The sequence below is a fragment of the Semicossyphus pulcher genome, unplaced genomic scaffold (genome assembly GCF_022749685.1).
Source record: "Semicossyphus pulcher isolate SPU_LCO1_2020_fin unplaced genomic scaffold, fSemPul1.0.p SCAF_16, whole genome shotgun sequence".
Taxonomy (NCBI): domain Eukaryota; kingdom Metazoa; phylum Chordata; class Actinopteri; order Labriformes; family Labridae; genus Semicossyphus; species Semicossyphus pulcher.
Window position 1 is genome coordinate 9,511,952 of NW_027211670.1, and position 13,785 is coordinate 9,525,736.

Below are 13,785 nucleotides of genomic sequence, written 5' to 3' on the forward strand. Positions count from 1 at the left end.
TTCAGCCAATCAGAGTACTTGTCCATTGAGCCAATCAGATTACTTCTCCATTGAGCCAATCAGAGTACATGTTCATTCAGCCAATCAGGGTACTTGTTCATTGAGCCAATCAGAGTACTTGTTCATTCAGCCAATCAGGGTAATTGTCCATTGAGCCAATCAGGGTACTTGTTTGGTCAGCCAATCAGATAACTTGTTTATTGAGCCAATCAGAATACTTGTTCATTCAGCCACTCAGAGTACTTGTTTATACAGCCAATCAGAGTAGTTGTCCACTGAGCCAATCAGAGCACTTGTTCATTCAGCCAATCAGGGTACTTGTTCATTGAGCCAATCAGGGTACTTGTTCATTGAGCCAATCAGAGTACTTGTTCATTCAGCCAATCAGAGTACTTGTTTATTGAGCCAATCAGAGGACTTGTTCTTTGAGCCAATCAGGGTACTTGTTTGTTCAGCCAATCAGATTACTTGTTTATTGAGCCAATCAGAGTACATGTTCATTCAGCCAATCAGATTACTTGTTTATTGAGCCAATCAGATTACTTGTTTATTGAGCCAATCAGAGTACATGTTCATTCAGCCAATCAGGGTACTTGTTCATTGAGCCAATCAGGGTACTTGTTCATTGAGCCAATCAGAGTACTTGTTTATTGAGCCAATCAGGTTACTTGTTTATTGAGCCAATCAGGGTACTTGTTTGTTCAGCCAATCAGATAACTTGTTTATTGAGCCAATCAGAGTACATGTTCAATCAGCCAATCAGATTACTTGTTTATTGAGCCAATCAGAGCACTTGTTAATTCAGCCAATCAGAGTACTTGTTTGTTCAGCCAATCAGATTACTTGTCCATTGAGCCAATCAGGGTACTTGTTTGTTCAGCCAATCAGATAACTTGTTTATTGAGCCAATCAGAGTACATGTTAATTCAGCCAATCAGGTTACTTGTTTATTGAGCCAATCAGAGTTGTTGTCCATTGAGCCAATCAGAGCACTTGTTCATTCAGCCAATCAGGGTACTTGTTCATTGAGCCAATCAGAGTACTTGTTCATTCAGCCAATCAGAGTACTTGTCCATTGAGCCAATCAGAGCACTTGTTCATTCAGCCAATCAGGGTACTTGTTCATTGAGCCAATCAGATTACTTCTCCATTGAGCCAATCAGAGTACATGTTCATTCAGCCAATCAGGGTACTTGTTCATTGAGCCAATTAGAGTACTTGTTTGTTCAGCCAATCAGGGTACTTGTTCATTGAGCCAATCAGAGTACATGTTCATTCAGCCAATCAGGGTACTTGTTCATTGAGCCAATCAGGGTACTTGTTTGTTCAGCCAATCAGAGTACTTGTCCATTTAGCCAATCAGAGTCCTTGTCCATTGAGCCAATCAGAGCACTTGTTCATTCAGCCAATCAGGGTACTTGTTCATTGAGCCAATCAGATTACTTCTCCATTGAGCCAATCAGAGTACATGTTCATTCAGCCAATCAGGGTACTTGTTCATTGAGCCAATCAGAGTACTTGTTTGTTCAGCCAATCAGGGTACTTGTTCATTGAGCCAATCAGAGTACTTGGTTGTTCAGCCAATCAGAGTACTTGTCCATTGAGCCAATCAGGGTACTTGTTTGTTCAGCCAATCAGATTACTTGTTTATTGAGCCAATCAGAGTACATGTTCATTGAGCCAATCAGGGTACTTGTTTGTTCAGCCAATCAGATAACTTGTTTATTGAGCCAATCAGAGTACATGTTAATTCAGCCAATCAGGGTACTTGTTCATTGAGCCAATCAGATTACTTCTCCATTGAGCCAATCAGAGTACATGTTCATTCAGCCAATCAGGGTACTTGTTCATTGAGCCAATCAGAGTACTTGTTTGTTCAGCCAATCAGGGTACTTGTTCATTTAGCCAATCAGAGTACTTGTTTGTTCAGCCAATCAGAGTACTTGTCCATTGAGCCAATCAGGGTACTTGTTTGTTCAGCCAATCAGATTACTTGTTTATTGAGCCAATCAGAGTACATGTTCATTCAGCCAATCAGGGTACTTGTTCATTGAGCCAATCAGAGTACTTGTTTGTTCAGCCAATCAGAGTCCTTGTCCATTTAGCCAATCAGGGTACTTGTTTGTTCAGCCAATCAGGGTACTTGTTCATTGAGCCAATCAGAGTACTTGTTTGTTCAGCCAATCAGAGTACTTGTCCATTGAGCCAATCAGGGTACTTGTTTGTTCAGCCAATCAGATTACTTGTTTATTGAGCCAATCAGAGTACATGTTCATTCAGCCAATCAGATTACTTGTTTATTGAGCCAATCAGAGTACATGTTCATTCAGCCAATCAGGGCACTTGTTCATTGAGCCAATCAGGGTACTTGTTCATTGAGCCAATCAGAGTACTTGTTTATTGAGCCAATCAGGTTACTTGTTTATTGAGCCAATCAGGGTACTTGTTTGTTCAGCCAATCAGAGTACTTGTCCATTTAGCCAATCAGAGTACTTGTCCATTGAGCCAATCAGGGTACTTGTTTGTTCAGCCAATCAGATAACTTGTTTATTGAGCCAATCAGAGTACATGTTAATTCAGCCAATCAGATTACTTGTTTATTGAGCCAATCAGAGTTGTTGTCCATTGAGCCAATCAGAGCACTTGTTCATTCAGCCAATCAGAGTCCTTGTCCATTGAGCCAATCAGAGCACTTGTTCATTCAGCCAATCAGGGTACTTGTTCATTGAGCCAATCAGATTACTTCTCCATTGAGCCAATCAGAGTACATGTTCATTCAGCCAATCAGGTTACTTGTTTATTGAGCCAATCAGAGTACTTGTTTGTTCAGCCAATCAGAGTACTTGTCCATTGAGCCAATCAGAGTACTTGTTCATTGAGCCAATCAGAGCACTTGTTCATTCAGCCAATCAGATTACTTGTCCATTGAGCCAATCAGGTTACTTGTTTATTGAGCCAATCAGGGTACTTCTTTAATGAGCCGATCAGATTACTTGTTTATTGAGCCAATCAGGGTACTTGTTTGTTCAGCCAATCAGATAACTTGTTTATTGAGCCAATCAGAGTACATGTTAATTCAGCCAATCAGATTACTTGTTTATTGAGCCAATCAGAGTACTTGTCCATTGAGCCAATCAGAGCACTTGTTCATTCAGCCAATCAGGGTACTTGTTCATTGAGCCAATCAGGGTATTTGATTGTTCAGCCAATCAGATAACTTGTTTATTGAGCCAATCAGAGTACATGTTAATTCAGCCAATCAGATTACTTGTTTATTGAGCCAATCAGAGTTGTTGTTCATTGAGCCAATCAGGTTACTTGTTCTTTGAGCCAATCAGGGTACTTCTTTAATGAGCCAATCAGATTACTTGTTTATTGAGCCAATCAGAGTTGTTGTCCATTGAGCCAATCAGGTTACTTGTTTATTGAGCCAATCAGGGTACTTCTTTAATGAGCCAATCAGAGTACTTGTCCATTGAGCCAATCAGGGTACTTGTTTGTTCGGCCAATCAGATTACTTGTTTATTGAGCCAATCAGAGTACATGTTCATTCAGCCAATCAGATTACTTGTTTATTGAGCCAATCAGAGTACATGTTCATTCAGCCAATCAGGGTACTTGTTCATTGAGCCAATCAGGGTACTTCTCCATTGAGCCAATCAGAGTACTTGTTTAATGAGCCAATCAGGTTACTTGTTTATTGAGCCAATCAGAGTACTTGTTTGTTCAGCCAATCAGAGTACTTGTCCATTGAGCCAATCAGAGTACTTGTTCATTGAGCCAATCAGAGCACTTGTTCATTCAGCCAATCAGAGTACTTGTTTGTTCAGCCAATCAGATTACTTGTCCATTGAGCCAATCAGGGTATTTGTTTGTTCAGCCAATCAGAGTACTTGTCCATTGAGCCAATCAGGGTACTTGTTTGTTCAGCCAATCAGGGTACTTGTTCATTGAGCCAATCAGAGTACTTGTTTGTTCAGCCAATCAGAGTACTTGTCCATTGAGCCAATCAGGGTACTTGTTTGTTCAGCCAATCAGAGTACTTGTCCATTGAGCCAATCAGAGTACTTGTTCATTGAGCCAATCAGAGTACATGTTCATTCAGCCAATCAGGGCACTTGTTCATTGAGCCAATCAGGGTACTTGTTCATTGAGCCAATCAGAGTACTTGTTTATTGAGCCAATCAGGTTACTTGTTTATTGAGCCAATCAGGGTACTTGTTTGTTCATCCAATCAGAGTACTTGTCCATTGAGCCAATCAGATTACTTCTCCATTGAGCCAATCAGAGTACTTGTCCATTGAGCCAATCAGGGTACTTGTTTGTTCAGCCAATCAGATTACTTGTTTATTGAGCCAATCAGAGTACATGTTCATTCAGCCAATCAGGGTACTTGTTCATTGAGCCAATCAGAGTACTTGTTTGTTCAGCCAATCAGAGTCCTTGTCCATTTAGCCAATCAGGGTACTTGTTTGTTCAGCCAATCAGGGTACTTGTTCATTGAGCCAATCAGAGTACTTGTTTGTTCAGCCAATCAGAGTACTTGTCCATTGAGCCAATCAGGGTACTTGTTTGTTCAGCCAATCAGATTACTTGTTTATTGAGCCAATCAGAGTACATGTTCATTCAGCCAATCAGATTACTTGTTTATTGAGCCAATCAGAGTACATGTTCATTCAGCCAATCAGGGCACTTGTTCATTGAGCCAATCAGGGTACTTGTTCATTGAGCCAATCAGAGTACTTGTTTATTGAGCCAATCAGGTTACTTGTTTATTGAGCCAATCAGGGTACTTGTTTGTTCAGCCAATCAGAGTACTTGTCCATTTAGCCAATCAGAGTACTTGTCCATTGAGCCAATCAGGGTACTTGTTTGTTCAGCCAATCAGATAACTTGTTTATTGAGCCAATCAGAGTACATGTTAATTCAGCCAATCAGATTACTTGTTTATTGAGCCAATCAGAGTTGTTGTCCATTGAGCCAATCAGAGCACTTGTTCATTCAGCCAATCAGAGTCCTTGTCCATTGAGCCAATCAGAGCACTTGTTCATTCAGCCAATCAGGGTACTTGTTCATTGAGCCAATCAGATTACTTCTCCATTGAGCCAATCAGAGTACATGTTCATTCAGCCAATCAGGTTACTTGTTTATTGAGCCAATCAGAGTACTTGTTTGTTCAGCCAATCAGAGTACTTGTCCATTGAGCCAATCAGAGTACTTGTTCATTGAGCCAATCAGAGCACTTGTTCATTCAGCCAATCAGATTACTTGTTTGTTCAGCCAATCAGATTACTTGTCCATTGAGCCAATCAGGTTACTTGTTTATTGAGCCAATCAGGGTACTTCTTTAATGAGCCGATCAGATTACTTGTCTATTGAGCCAATCAGGGTACTTGTTTGTTCAGCCAATCAGAGTACTTGTCCATTGAGCCAATCAGAGTACTTGTTCATTGAGCCAATCAGAGCACTTGTTCATTCAGCCAATCAGAGTACTTGTTTGTTCAGCCAATCAGATTACTTGTCCATTGAGCCAATCAGGGTATTTGTTTGTTCAGCCAATCAGAGTACTTGTCCATTGAGCCAATCAGGGTACTTGTTTGTTCAGCCAATCAGGGTACTTGTTCATTGAGCCAATCAGGGTACTTGTTCATTGAGCCAATCAGAGTACTTGTCCATTGAGCCAATCAGGGTACTTGTTTGTTCAGCCAATCAGATTACTTGTTTATTGAGCCAATCAGAGTACATGTTCATTCAGCCAATCAGGGCACTTGTTCATTGAGCCAATCAGGGTACTTGTTCATTGAGCCAATCAGAGTACTTGTTTATTGAGCCAATCAGGTTACTTGTTTATTGAGCCAATCAGGGTACTTGTTTGTTCATCCAATCAGAGTACTTGTCCATTGAGCCAATCAGATTACTTCTCCATTGAGCCAATCAGAGTACTTGTTTAATGAGCCAATCAGGTTACTTGTTTATTGAGCCAATCAGAGTACTTGTTTGTTCAGCCAATCAGAGTACTTGTCCATTGAGCCAATCAGAGTACTTGTTCATTGAGCCAATCAGAGCACTTGTTCATTGAGCCAATCAGAGTACTTGTTTGTTCAGCCAATCAGATTACTTGTCCATTGAGCCAATCAGGGTATTTGATTGTTCAGCCAATCAGATAACTTGTTTATTGAGCCAATCAGAGTACATGTTAATTCAGCCAATCAGATTACTTGTTTATTGAGCCAATCAGAGTTGTTGTCCATTGAGCCAATCAGGTTACTTGTTTATTGAGCCAATCAGGGTACTTCTTTATTGAGCCAATCAGATTACTTGTTTATTGAGCCAATCAGGGTACTTGTTTGTTCAGCCAATCAGATAACTTGTTTATTGAACCAATCAGAGTACATGTTAATTCAGCCAATCAGATTACTTGTTTATTGAGCCAATCAGAGTACTTGTCCATTGAGCCAATCAGAGCACTTGTTCATTCAGCCAATCAGGGTACTTGTTCATTCAGCCAATCAGAGTACTTGTTTAATGAGCCAATCAGGGTACTTGTTTATTGAGCCAATCAGAGTACTTGTTTGTTCAGCCAATCAGATTACTTGTCCATTGAGCCATTCAGGGTACTTGTTTGTTCAGCCAATCAGATAACTTGTTTATTGAGCCAATCAGAGTACATGTTAATTCAGCCAATCAGATTACTTGTTTATTGAGCCAATCAGAGTTGTTGTCCATTGAGCCAATCAGAGCACTTGTTCATTCAGCCAATCAGGGTACTTGTTCATTGAGCCAATCAGGGTACTTGTTCATTGAGCCAATCAGAGTACTTGTTCATTCAGCCAATCAGATTACTTCTCCATTGAGCCAATCAGAGTACTTGTTTAATGAGCCAATCAGGTTACTTGTTTATTGAGCCAATCAGGGTACTTCTTTAATGAGCCAATCAGATTACTTGTTTATTGAGCCAATCAGGGTACTTGTTTGTTCAGCCAATCAGATAACTTGTTTATTGAGCCAATCAGAGTACATGTTAATTCAGCCAATCAGATTACTTGTTTATTGAGCCAATCAGAGTACTTGTCCATTGAGCCAATCAGAGCACTTGTTCATTCAGCCAATCAGGGTACTTGTTCATTCAGCCAATCAGGTTACTTGTTCATTGAGCCAATCAGAGAACTTGTTTGTTCAGCCAATCAGAGTACTTGTCCATTGAGCCAATCAGAGCACTTGTTCATTCAGCCAATCAGGGTACTTGTTCATTGAGCCAATCAGAGTACTTGTTTATTGTGCCAATCAGGGTACTTGTTTATTGAGCCAATCAGGGTACTTGTTTGTTCAGCCAATCAGAGTACTTGTCCGTTGAGCCAATCAGATTACTTCTCCATTGAGCCAATCAGAGTACATGTTCATTCAGCCAATCAGGGTACTTGTTCATTGAGCCAATCAGAGTACTTGTTTGTTCAGCCAATCAGGGTACTTGTTCATTGAGCCAATCAGAGTACTTGTTTGTTCAGCCAATCAGAGTACTTGTTCATTGAGCCAATCAGAGTACTTGTTAATTCAGCCAATAAGGGTACTTGTTCATTGAGCCAATCAGGGGACTTGTTCTTTGAGCCAATCAGAGAACTTGTTTGTTCAGCCAATCACAGTACTTGTTCATTGAGCCAATCAGGGTACTTGTTCATCGAGCCAATCAGAGTATTTGTTTATTGAGCCAATCAGGGTACTTGTTCATTGAGCCAATCAGGGTACTTGTTTGTTCAGCCAATCAGAGTACTTGTCCATTGAACCAATCAGGGGACTTGTTTGTTCAGCCAATCAGATTACTTCTTACTTGTTGGGGGGGGGTGAAAAAACCATGAATTTTTCCATAAATATATGAATGGAAAATAGAAAAAGTAATAACGTCCAATAAAATGAGGTGTGTCTTATTTGTCAAGGTGAGTATTAATATCTGACCTTGATTTGAGAACAATAGGTCACATGACACGGAAGCTATTAATAAAAAATAAAATATAGATAGATATATATATATATTCGATAACAGTAATCGAATATTATATAATAGAATCTAATATTATATATTAGATCACTGTTGATATAATTACCTTTAAATTGTAATCAAATAACTTGTAATATAAGTACTCCTGCAAAAGTAATCAGATTACTTGTAACCACATTACCTCTATCCTTCAATTACACGCACTTAAGCCACTTAAAAAAAGTCAGACAAATTAAAAATTAAAAAGCATTCAACGTGTACACTGTAGTTTTGAACATTGTCACACTTTAGTTTGATGCCAGATAGTCCTTTCCTTTGGGACTATGTTTGTACCTGTGCAGTGGTTTCAGTTGCACATTAGCTTCTAGCAGCATCCTTGACTGTTTAACAGAAGTTTAACTCTAATTGTAACGTCCGCTATTTCATCATATATTTGGAAAAGCTAATATTTACATCTATCTTTTAAACAGAAGCTTAAAGTGCCTTTGTGGCGACAGATGCAGCTATGTTTGCTTGTCTTTGTTTAACTTTGTAGTCTTTGTTTAACTGTGTCTATATTTGTGTCTTTATGTGCATTTGTTCTTGGGATGGGTGGGCCAGCTGGAGTCATATTCCCTGTATGTGGAATATACTTGGCAGCAAAGTTGAATATGACTTAGAATTGGCTAATTGAGACAAAAACGTGTTTGATGCTGTTGGAAATAAATGACAATATTGTGGTTAACGTCAGCGTCCCACTGAAGTTCCTGTTGGTGGACTCTGGCTTGACATAATTGTGCTAAGTTTGCAACTCACATGTGATGCCATTACTCACCATTCCTATTAGCTGATTTACTGTCAACAAGACTATTTAGCACACAGGCAATGCTTGTGTACAAATCCTGAGCTGGGTGTATTTCTGTTGGAACAGTTTGTCACGTGTGCACAGGTAAAGATTTAAAAATGCAGACGTCCTTAATGTCTCCAGCATGTGAGGTGTTTCGGGTCAACATCTAATTGCTCTCCTCGCGTTGAATCATCGGTTATGTGGACTGACTCCCAGCTGCAGAAAAGGATCCCTGTGCTATTCCAAATCACATTTAGTGTTAACGTGACTTTTAGGGGACATTTGCTCTGGCAACAACACAATTTCCACTGAGTTGGGAAACAAAACATCTTCCTACAAATCACATGACAAAGTCCTGCTGATTTAAGTGATTTTCAATGTTGGAAAACTACAATTAATGTAATTGCAGGAAACTGGCAGAAGTGACGACAATTAAACTTTTTGTAATTAGTCGAGAAGAGCAACGGGCTGCCAGTACAGTTTAAATTCTCGTGATACAAAGAATAAACTGCAAAAATCACATTCAAATGGAGTAAACAATGGACAATTTAGATGTTAAATTATTTTGCTAGAAGCGAAATTGGGAGATAGTAATAAAGTAAAGACTGCACATGTCACACAAGCACACAAGGCAGCTATATTAGCAGAAAACAATTACTTGCAAACATTTTTAATTGGTTTATTAAAAATATGGTATAAATAAATATGACAGTTATGTTACATAGCAGATTAAATCTTTCAGATGAGACTGGAATACACTGGATAGACACTTCTCTTCAGTACAAAATTATTTTATAACATAAGTTTACAGTAGTTTTCTGTGACAGCATTTTCTCTTTTCTCACAACTTGTCAGAACAGGAAGTCAGAACAGTACCTTTGATTTACAGTAGCTACGCTATTACAGTGTCAAACAACCGAGGCCTGAAGTCAGGAATCTGACTACGCAAGTTAAACAGGCCTATCAGTGTTAAATACTTATAATAAACACCAGCACTCATTTCAGTCAAAGTAAGACGAAACCCTCCAGCTAGAGACTGACATCTTGTCCTGTATACAGATATCTATTGCCTCACAAAGGAACGTCATTCCCAGTCCCAGACTTAATGAGATCTTTTTAAGGGTTATACCCCTTTCCCATTGAAATTAGTATGTTGACGCGGGTTTATCAGACGCAGGAAGACCTGCTAATAAATGCTGATTGTCTGTTGTCCTATTGTGTGAACTATACTCCTGTCAGTCTCTTTAATGCTGTCCGACGTTACAAACGTGCCGGAGACAGGGTTAGTGAACAGACTAGTGTCTAGTGTCTTAAAATAGTCTTTCCCTGTCAACATTGCACGCGTTTTTCCTTCCAGGATTTTAATGTAAATGCAAGCAAGAGCAGTGCAACATGTTCCATATGCAAGAGAACTATCTTCCATCTGTCCAACCCAGAAAAGTAAGTTAGATGCTAAAGTTACTTGGACTGTAGATAACGTTACCGTTAGCTAACAGTTACGTTAGCTAACAGTTACGTTAGCCCCTAAAGTGAGGTTTTTTTTTATAGATAAGGTAACGTTACTGTTAGAATGCTACCTGGATCATTTTTGGGCGCAAGTGCACAAAAAAAATCTGTATACTTGGATGATGTGTGATGTTAATTTAACCAAAGGTTAATGTACACTGAAGTTACTGTCACACAGTAAATTTAGTCATGAAGTTAGTGGTTAAATAAACTTTTCATTTATAAAGACTTTGATCTGTGATTTTTTGTGTGTGTATGAAATGGTAAAGTCACTGTACACCATGGCCAAGAACCTCGTAGCAACCCTGAGATCACAAGCCTAAATTAATTCCTAACTAATTATAAGTTCTCCCTGTTTTATCAAAATCGGGTGGCATCCAACAGTGAATTGAAGGTGAACCCAAAGTTATTTAATAACAAAACTAATCGTTTGTCGGACCCGAAGATGAGCGCAGTCACTCTCCATCAGCTTTTACACCAATTTCTGTGATTATGATGCATAACTTTGAGTTGTGAATTATTGTGACATATTTTGATATTAATTAGTTATTAATTATATATCATTTTAATCGCTACATTATCTAAATATTAAAGGGGCTCCATTGTATGAAAAGTAGCAGTGACTCTTCATTGAATCAGATGATTACTAATTACTATTTCTTGCTGTCATAAAAACCCACCATGCTCCAGGCTGCACCTTGCCTCCACGTGTTGGAGTATTATTCAAAGACACCTGCTGTGCCTCCACCTAGTGGCGGTAGCGGGTAATAACGTGTAGCTATATTTGACAGTCGACATAGCTTCATAGGTAGTTGACCATTGCTCCAGGGCTCTTTGTAAAAAATGTCTGAATACCATACAGGCCTTTCCTTCTTCAGACTCTCACATATAAAGAAGTCTGTTTAGTTATTATGGCCTATGTGTCAGAGGTGACTTGGTTTGAGGGAGAAAGAAAGAGGGATAGAGAGAAAGAGGGAGAGAAAGACAGAGATATACACCATAGATCAGCTCCTCTACTGAGAGGAGCCTATCCCACCGACGAGGGACTGAGTCCCCCCTGGTATCACAAACCCAGTGTCCCATTCAGCTCCACAATGTTTCTCGGCTGGCAGGCCACATTTTCAACTAAATGTGTGGTCTTTCTTTTCTAGTGACATGTCATTTTTCACCAAGCAAACTGCCAATCAAATGATCCAAACTCCATCAGCAAGCCCTTCTAGCCTGGAAGCTGTTTTGTCCACAATGTTTCACCTCACGAAACCTCTCTCTGGAACCTCTCTGTTCGGTGCGGGCTGTGTGTGTGTTGCAGGAGAGGTGTGTCCATGTCGGAGGGTTCATCGGCGTCATGAGTTGCACCTGGGCCCGGTGCGCTCTGCCTGATAAAGACCTCCCAAATCTCTCTCTTGGCTTCTCTCTGGCTGTCTGATGGGGCCGGCGGCATGACAGCGTTCCTTTGTCGTCCGGAGGTCTGTTTTGTATATCTACATTTACACGCATCCACACACGCTCTACATTACTGATAACACGTTCTGTTGAGTTTCTTTTTATACTTTTTGTAAATAAAACTATTGTTGTACTTGCCGGATCGAGTTGTCTCCATGTTTTGTCACAGTCTTTGAGCCGGGCTGTGACACTGTTCTGATGCTGGATGGAATTAAACTAACAGCCTTAAAGTGTAAGAATGAGCATGTTCACCAGGCTGGTCAAAGGAAGAATACAATTGTACCTTAAATTGTGTCTTAAAGATATTGTCTGTTACTATGAAAACCCAGAGTATCTCATTTACTTCTCTATGCAAAGTTGTTCATTCACAAACAGACATGTTCCAACTCAGTACCTCAGCTTTTAACTTTTCTTTTGGAACTAAAATCTTTATTTCAATAGATACGCTTATTGGAAAACAAGAGTGTTAAGCTTGGGGAAATACTTTCTGCTGCTTTCTGTGTTCTCTATCCGCTTTGTCTTAATGGTGAGGCTGCATGTAACGTTACTGACAGAGGTGACTTGTTGATTATGTTACATCCATTATGTTAATGGCATACAATTTGAAGTGCTGTGTTCTGCCACACCATTTATACCAAGCTATCTGTTCCTTTAATCTCTGCTAGTGTAGGAAAGATATTGTAAATCAATGAGCAGCACTGTTTTAAGGCATTTTTATGTATTATTTTTTGCATCATTGTGATGAAGAAGCTTTATTAATAAGATATTTAGGTTGGTACTCTATAGCCAAATATCAATATTGCAAACCATACATATGCAGGATTAAGAATTATCAATATTGTCCACTCCTACTTCAAATGGAGTGAGACAATATTATTTATTTGTTCACATATGAATGAGTAAAATTTGTGTTAGTTAAAAATCACTGGCATGTCCTTATTTATAAGGCAATTCTTGCTGCCCTCTTACTTATGTAATTGTATTAATCTGAAACATGCTGGAAGCTACAGTCTGGTTTGGTTATTACAGAACAGCTTTAACATTCATTACAATGAACGAGCAAACTGACAAGAAGTAAGTGATTTTTTCTTTTATCGTAATGCAATAAGGAAACATTACTTGGATCAAGATAATCATATGAGACAGATATAAAACAACACATAACAAAACTCCATTATAGCTTTCCCCAAATGAGTGAAAAAAACACTGTTGTCACTTATAAAATGTCATCTTTGTATTTATTTTTGTGAAACAAAAATCATTGACATACTGCACTAGGCAGCAGAGGTGACTTGGTTAGGGAGAAAGAAAGAGTGACAGAGCGAAAGAGGGAGAGAAAGACAGAGATATACCTTACCATAGCTCAGCTCCTCTACTGAGAGGAGCCTATCCCACCGACGAGGGACTGAGTCCCCCCTGGTATCACAAACCCAGTATCCCAATCAGCTCGAGAACGTTGCTCGGCTGGCGGACCACCGGTGGGACGATTTCAACCATGCCCCCGGAGCGCCGTGGCTCTGCGGTCCGACCTGGAGGGGAGCTCTTCGCAGTGTGTCACGCCTCCCAAAGCGTATCGCTGATAAAGCTATCAACTTAAATTTACTTTTAAACATGTCCAAATATTCTTTGATTTTAGCCAAATGTACAGGTAGGCTTCTACAATTGAAATGAATTACTGAGAATGTCTTATCAAGTTCAACAATATCTTTAAGTTGTCCATCAGTATAATATCTACAAGAATCATTGATATGATTAAAAACATGATTCTCTGGATCCACATCACTTTCAAAATCATAGATTCTATGTTCTGTGAATTCAGATCTTGAAAAAACTTGAACTATTTGTCCAGAGGGGACTTGGTTAGGGAGAAAGAAAGAGGGATAGAGAGAAAGAGGGAGAGAGAGACAGAAGGGGATGTCCTCTGGCCTGCTCCTGAACCCATTCACGGAAGAACAGTGCAGTCCGCACACCAGATCTCATGGCGCCACGGCCCAGGACCTATCTGGTGGAGAGGCCA